The sequence below is a fragment of the Balearica regulorum genome, chromosome Z (genome assembly GCF_011004875.1).
Source record: "Balearica regulorum gibbericeps isolate bBalReg1 chromosome Z, bBalReg1.pri, whole genome shotgun sequence".
Lineage (NCBI taxonomy): Eukaryota > Metazoa > Chordata > Aves > Gruiformes > Gruidae > Balearica > Balearica regulorum.
Window position 1 is genome coordinate 21,327,489 of NC_046220.1, and position 8,237 is coordinate 21,335,725.

General features: G+C 43.6%; 1 non-coding gene across 1 annotated transcript; it reads right to left on the minus strand.

Moving 5' to 3' along the window:
• Nucleotides 1-3,563: 3,563 nt before the first annotated feature.
• Nucleotides 3,564-3,729, minus strand: LOC142599628 (U1 spliceosomal RNA). The gene has a single exon (XR_012833206.1). It is a non-coding gene; the product is annotated as a U1 spliceosomal RNA (small nuclear RNA).
• Between the last annotated feature and the right edge of the window lie 4,508 nt (nucleotides 3,730-8,237).

The window sequence follows — 8,237 nt, forward strand, 5'->3', positions numbered from 1 at the left end:
TGGGTAAACTGTGGAAAAAACCTACAGTGGCAGTTGATTTCATCACTATCAAGTCAGTGTTATCAAAGAAAAAAGAAGATAACCAAGTTCATGAGTTGCAGAAAAGGGCTATTTGAAAGATGACCTCCCAGAATTTTCTTGTTTGGAGGGCAGCAGGCACCTGTTCTGTCTTTGAAAAGGTTTGGATATGTAAGTAAGGGAAGAGAGTTCAAAATAATACATGGGACAGAGGTAGTAAAATAGCAACTCCATTATCACTGAATCTTTTCAAAAGCTCAAAAACCTGAGTCTGCTTCTGAAAGATGCCAGACTGATAAGTCTGAATGAATTCTCTGTTGGAGATTCATTTAGAAAGCAAACCTAACTCATTGTAATGTGGTTAGAAAATGCACCAGCCTCTCAGAAGACATAGGAAGCATGAAAAGGAGAAATGAGCTGGTTCTTTTTTTTTTTTTTTTTTTTTTTTTTCTCTTTTTCTGTGCAGCATTGGCCTTGAAAGGAAAAGGTGCATTGAACAAATCATGGAGTGCTATTCATATCTTAGGAATATTTCTCAGTGTAACAGTAAATGACTAAATGTCTTTATACCATCACCAGCCTTAATTCCTGATCAGTCTAGTGTCTGATTTTTAACCTAACATGACACCTTTTCCTTCAACATTTATAGCCCTTTGAATTATATACTGGTGTAATGACTGTATGCTAGAAATGTAGAAGCACAAAATTAATTCCACATCTTCTGAAGAAGTGTTCTGTAAAAAACTGTTGTTCAGGCCACTCTCTGTCATATTACATACATGCTGACACCTTAACAAGCTTGGATTGAGAATGTACTGATGTTCAGCCCTTCAATAAACAGTGCTAAGTAAAAAAAATACAGTCATCAAAATTTTACAGTTCATTCTGTTTTCATAAAACATCTTTTTATTTTCATAAAACATCTTTTAATTTAAAATCTCTGGCAATAGGTGGAAAACTGCCACCAAAACTTCAACCCTGAATATGAGGAGAGCGGACTTCAGGCTGCTGAGGGAACTAGTCAGTCAGATCCCCTGGGAAACTGCTCTTGAAGGCATCGGGGTCCATCAGTGCTGGTCACTTTTTAAGGGCCACCTCCTAAAAGCTCAGAAACAGGTGATTCCAAAATGCTGCAAGTCAAGCAGGCGGGGCAGAAGACCGGCTTGGCTGAACAGGGATCTTCTTCCAGAGCTTAGGCGGAAAAAGAAAGTGTATGCCTGGAAGCAGGGTCAGGCAATGTGGGAGGACTGCAGGGATGCTACTCGCCTTTGTAGGGAGAAAATTCACGCAGCCAAAGCTCAGTTTGAGTTGAAGCTGGCCAGTACTGTGGGCGACAATAAAAAGGGCTTTTTTAAGTACGTGAATAACAAAAGGAGGACCAGAGAGAATATTGGCTCGTTACTTGACGAGAATGATCACCTTACAAATAGGGACATAGACAAAGCAGAGACGTTTAATGCCTTCTTTGCTTCTGTCTTCAACATTGATGACGGGCTCTGGGACCCCAGTTGCCCTGAGCTGGAGGACCGTGACTGCGGTAACGATAAACTCCCAGCTGACCCCGAAACTGTGCGGGACTTGCTGCTCCACCTGGATGCATACAAGTCCATGGGGCCAGATGGGATTCATCCCAGGGTGCTCAGAGAGCTGGCTGATGTCATTGCAAGACCTCTCTCAATTATTTTTCAATGGTTTTGGGAATCTGGAGAGGTCCCAGTTGACTGGAAGCTGGCAAACATTGTTCCAATCTTCAAGAAGGGCAAGAAAGAGGACCCTGGTAATTACAGGCCTGTCAGTCTCACTTCAGTGCCTGGTAAAATTATGGAGAAAATTATGCTTGGAGTTACTGAAAAACACCTGAAGGACAACGCAGTCATTGGTCACAGCCAACACGGGTTCGTGAGAGGAAGGGCCTGCTTAACAAACTTAGTTTCCATTCATGACAAGGTCACCCATCTAGTTGACCAAGGGAAGCCAGTTGATGTCATTTTTTTAGATTTCATTAAAGCTTTCGATACTGTCTCTCACAGTATGTCCAGCATACAGCTTGACAAAAATGTAGTGCGATGGGTGACCAACTGGCTGACGGGTTGGGCCCAAAGAGTTATGGTAAACGGGGTTACATCAGGCTGGCGGCCAGTCACTAGTGGGGTTCCCCAGGGCTCAATTTTAGGGCCAGTTCTTTTTAATGTTTTCATAAATTACTTGGATGTAGGACTAGAAGGTGTCGTGAGCAAGTTTGCAGATGACACCAAACTGGGAGGAGCTGTTGATTCCATCAAGGGTGGAGAGGCCTTGCAGAGAGACCTGGACAGGTTAGAGAACTGGGCAATCACCTGGTAAAATTATGGAGAAAATTATGCTTGGAGTTACTGAAAAACACCTGAAGGACAACGCAGTCATTGGTCACAGCCAACACGGGTTCGTGAGAGGAAGGGCCTGCTTAACAAACTTAGTTTCATGAGGTTTAACAAGGTGTGGTGGGTTGACCCTGGCTGGAGGCCAGGTGCCCACCAGAGCCGCTCTATCACCCCCCTCCTTCATTAGACAGGGGAGAAAAAGTAGAATGAAAAGCTTATGGGTCGAGATAAGGACAGGGAGGGATCACTCACTAATTATCGTCACGAACAAAACAGACTGAACTGAGAGAGGGAATTCATCTAATTTATTACTAAGCAAAACAGAGTAGAGGAATGAGAAATAAAATCAAATCTTAAAACACCTCCCCCCATCCCTCCCATCTTCCTGGGCTCAACTTCACTCCCGGCTTCAACCTCCACCCCCCCCCAGCAGCACAGGGGGACGGGGAATGGGGGTTACGGTCAGTTCATCACACGGTGTCTCTGCCGCTTCTTCATCCTCAGGGGGAGGACTCCTCTCAACGTTCTCCTGCTCCAGCGTGGAGTCCCTCTCACGGGAGACAGTCCTTCACGAACTTCTCCAAAGTGAGTCTCTCCCATGGGCTACAGTCTTTCACAAACTGCTCCAGCGTGGGTCTCTTCCACGGGGTGCAGACCTTCAGGAGCAAACTGCTCCAGCGTGGGTCCCCCACGGGGTCACAAGTCCTGCCAGGAAACCTGCTCTGGCATGGGCTCCTCTCTCCACGGGTCCACAGGTGCTGCCAGGAGCTTGCTCCAGCGTGGGCTTCCCACAGGGTCACAGCCTCCTTCAGGTGTCTCCACCTGCTCCGGCGTGGGGTCCTCCACAGGCTGCAGGTGGAATCTCTACACCCCCTCATCCTTCCTCCATGGGCTGCAGGGGGACAGCCTGCCCCACCATGGTCTTCACCACGGGCTGCAGGGGGATCTCTGCTCTGGCACCTGGAGCACCTCCTGCCCCTCTGCATTGACCTTGGTGTCTACAGAGTTTCTTACATCTTCTCACTCCTCTCTCTGGCTGCAAAAGCTCTCCCTGACTGGTTTTTTTCTTCTTAAATATGTTATCACAGAGGCACTGATTGGCTTGGCCTTCGCCAGCGGCGGGTCTGTCTTGAAGCTGGCTGGCATTGGCTCTATCAGACACAGGGGAAGCTTCTAGCAGCTTCTCACAGAATCCACCCCTGTAGCCCCCCCCTGCTACCACAAATTATGCAGTCGAGTTTCCCGCATTTGGGGAAATCGCAGGGGTCAGCACACCCGGAGTGCAGGGGATGAGCCTCACCCTGGGAAAACCACCTGCCTGATCATGGTGTCTCCCCTGCCAGGGTAGTATGGCACAGCAACACACAAGGGCAAGTGCCAGATTCTGCATCTGGGAAGGGGCAACCCTGGCTATACATACAGACTGGGCGATGAGGCGCTGGAGACCAGCCATGCTGAAAGGGACTTGGGGGTCTTGGTTGACAGCAAGTTGAACAGGAGTCAACAGTGTGCCCAGGCTGCCAGGAAGGCCAACCGTATCCTGGGGTGCATCAAGCCGGCATTGCTAGCCGGTCTAGGGAAGTGATTGTCCCACTCTACACTGGGCTGGTGCAGCCTTACCTCGAGTACTGCATGCAGTTTTGGGCACCACAGTATAAAAAGGACGTAAAACTATTGGATAGTGTCCAAAGGAGGGCAACAAAGATGGTGAAGGGTCTAGAGGGGAAGACATATGAGGAGAGGCTGAAGTTCCTTGGTTTGTTCAGCCTAGAGAAGAGGAGACTGAGGGGAGACCTCATCGCGGCCTACAGCTTCCTCATGAGGGGGAGCGAGGGGGCAGGCGCTGATCTCCTCCCTCTGGTGACCAGTGATAGAACCCGAGGGAACGACATGAAGCTGCGATGGGGGAGGTTTAGGTTAGATATTAGGAAGAGGTTCTTCACTGAGAGGGTGGCTGGGCACTGGAACAGGCTCCCCAGGGAACTGGTCACAGCACCGAGCTTGACTGAGTTCAAGAAGTGTCTGGATAACTCTCTCAGTCACATGCTCTGATTTGGCTGGTCCTGTGTGGAGCCAGGAGTTGGACTTGATGATTCTTATGGGTCCCTTCCAACTCAGGATATCCTATGATCCTGTGATCTAGGAAACATTAATTTCAATCGCTGCTAGAAAAAAATCTGGTCCAAGTTAAGCTGATGGTGGTTTGGATGCTTCAGCAAATGGCTGAGTACTGTATAACAAGTTTTTACCTTTCCAATGTATTTCAATCCTATTACAGGAATGAAAATTACTTTGCTGGAAAACAAAGCAGGAATGGTTATTCTTTTCATAATGTTGATAGTACTGCTCCCTTTTTGTGCCATAGCAAATGCCAGCAAGGAATACAGGGAGTCTCTGTGTGCCCAGAAGGTACAAGGCTACTTAGAAGTGGAAGCCCGAGTAAGTTGTTTTACCTAAGGAGATTGTGACAGTTGAAGGAAAAAAATGAAGTATTGGTCAGTTAATATTGAAAGCTGTACGGCAGAGAAAGGTCTGCAATCTTTTAAGTAGGGAATTATCCACAAAATTTTAAAATACACAGAGGAAAGAGTCATTGTGTGATAACTTAGGCTGTGGTCCTCTCACACGCTAAGTAGTCTTGTGAGAAGATTATCTCTGGCTCTATTTCCTGTGCAGAAGCCAGGCATCTTCCAGGGTTTAGCTCTTGATCACTCCAACAGAAAATGAGGAATAGACTAGTGGATAGGATGTAAGGTAAGTATTCAATTTTGCAGGAAACATTGCTCCACTTCCCACACCTATTATAGACTGTAGCCTTGCAAAAATAATTTAATTATGTTATGCTTCAGATTTGTATTTATTTTAGTACCTCCTTACATCCCAGAAGGATTGAAAGGTAAATTCTCTTAGCTGGTGGAATAGGAACATCTCAAGTACTAAGGTGCTAGGGCTGATGGGAGTCTTTGATAAGTATGTAGGACATGCAGTAGTTGGTTGAGGTGTTCAGGTTGCTGAACGATGATGGTGACCACCCTGCCTATCCTTCAGCCATCTGCCCACATACACTAATCTCAGGTCCACTCCTACAAGGGTCCTTCAAGACCATGGTATACGACTATTCTGAATGGTGTCTGGGAGTGCTAGCAGGTCCTGGTGCAGCACTGTTGATACCATTAAACTGTTACCATGCTTTTAACTCATGGAAAATGGCAGCCTAAAAACCAACTTCTGAGCACATTTCAGTAACTAGGTTATTCTGTGGACCACTCCAGGAGGCAATTTGCTTTGTCTTCCTCCTCTGGAAACAGGAGAGCTCACTGGTGAAGACATGGGCTGTGCTGTCCCAGCTGGGCTTGACATTCAGCAGCGGTTCTTAATTAGACTTCATTAACTACATAGCTGTGGTCTTTAAACCAGCATTGTCTGAGACCTTGCTTTCTGAATATTGGTGTTTTGTGATGTGATGCAGTGCAGAGACAGAAATTGTAGGTTTAGCTAAATTAGTTGAAATAATATAAGCAAGTCTGGATGATCTTAATCCTCCTGACCAAAGTGGCAATGGCCATAATTTGTAACTGATGGCATTGGCAGGAACTAAAACTTTCAGGGTTCTCCACCAGCAGCCTAACCTTCTTATCTGATTCTTTCCCAAAACTATTGTCTTATTTCCAGTTACCAACACTGCCATGCGTAAATGCAAGAAGGGAGAAAATTGCCATCATAGATGATTGAGATTATCTTCTAATCTCCTTGAGGCAGAATAATGAGAATAACTCTAAATGGGAATCCAGAGAGAAGGAACTCACAAAACAAATCTGGTCCTTGTTCGTATTACTGATATGTGGTAGCAGTTTCCTTGTAATATAGCTCTGAAATATCATTGCAGATTCAAGGTGATTCCAAAACATTTAGCAGTATTTGAAAATGAGTGCCAAATACACACTTATTTTCTATACATTGGCCTTCATCTCACCCCAGATTGCTGTTTTATGTGCCATAATAAAGACAGAAAAATATAGATTAGACTGAAAAGCTGTATAAGCCTTTACATATTGCCTTTCTTTTATTAGCATCTTAAGACTTTTTTTTTTTCTGTGTGGGCTGATGTAGGTGCCTCCTTATGTCTAACCCTTTTATAGTGCTTTGTCCTCATACCAATAATCATGAAAGCATATCAAATAATAACAGCAGGGGAATTACTATGCTGCCAAGAAGTTCCCATCAAGCAACTAGAGTGTAGTCATCATTATAATCATTTTGAGATGTTGAATGTAGTTAAACCAGCTAGCTCAGCTTCTCTGAAATTTCTGAAGCTTTTCTACTAAGACTAAAGGAGCTTCCAACTATAAATGAGGATCAGTAAAGTGTACCAAAAAAAACCCCACCCAAAACGAAAGCACCCATGCTGCTGCATGCACATATACATACATGTATGTGTATGTGTGTGTATATGTTCAGCTCCACAACCATGAAACTGATATTTTTTAAAGGTTTAAATATTTCAATGTTTTCTTTTTTACTTAGAGGTTTTGGCTATTCTTTGGGGTGAAAATGTGGAATGTAGGAAGAAAGGAACGTCTGCTTTAGCCTTTCTCCTTACTTTCACTGCTTCTCCAAATGCAGTTCTATGTAGAAATGCTTAATTTCGTAGAGGATGTTAAGCATTCCAGGTGATATTTGTAGTTAACTAAATTAGTGTAGCAAATTGTCTTCCTGTTTTATGCCTTGTTGCAACCATTTGTAAAATGGAATGATATGATTTTACCTCACAAATGTGCAGTGAAACTGAAAATAGAATTTTGACTCCCTTTAAAGAAGGGAAATTACCTAAAAGTGGCAACTGTTATGTGAATGCTGGTGTTAAATTAGTGTATTTTATCTTTGGCTTCTGATTCCTAATGTTATTTGCAGAGACATCTGCACTTGTCAGTTTCTTCCTGATGACTTACTGAATTTTCTTAATTTCTGCTTTGAGAAAACTTCATTTGTGACTCTCATTTTACAGTAATCTTCCTTTTTTTTTTTTACCCTCTGTCTCCATTTTTTTTGTCCGTTAGCTACCTTTTTATCATTAAGCTCTGCCTCCAAACTACCCAAATTCCTTTCTCCGAAACTCTGCTCACGCTTCAGGAAATATTTTGCACCTAAGGCTATTCCAGTTCTCCAGATCTTCCTTTGACCTTCTGACAGCAGTGTTGCAGGCTTACCTCTGGCTGATTTCTTCAAGTCCTCCACAATTCTTATTCCACACAGATGGGAAGTATGTGTTGGAGAAATGGAAGCATCATACAATATGTCAGTTACACTTTAAAAATACCTGAGATAAATAGCATTTATGCTAAGGCACCATGAAAATGCACAAAGTTCAGATACAGTAAGTCTCAAAGAGTGTTATCTGTTCTCTGTGCTAAGTGGTTTAGTATTTGCATATTAGTCAGCCTGCAGATATAGGGACAATTCCCTCTGTGCTTTTCATACATATTTCTGACATGCCGTCCAAGTTCTGTGTGGTCTGTTTTGTGCTTAAAACACATAATGGGAAGAAATATCACATAAAGAGATGAGCCTATAATGACTACACTTCACCATAATGCATGTGGCATATCTTTTCTCACCTCTTAGAAAGTGTTTTGGTGAGCCATATATTTCACAGAATATATCAGAGTGCTCACTGTGAAATATTATGATAAGGCATTAAGCAGTCATTGTAGAAATAGATGAATGGAAATAAATGTAAATGAACAAGTGTAAGTGTACAGTGTCTCATCCTTATTTTTTATTTTATCAACAGTACTGACTGTTTATAAAAGGTGTTGTAGTTACAAATATGTATTATAATTCCACTACTCGAGTGGAATT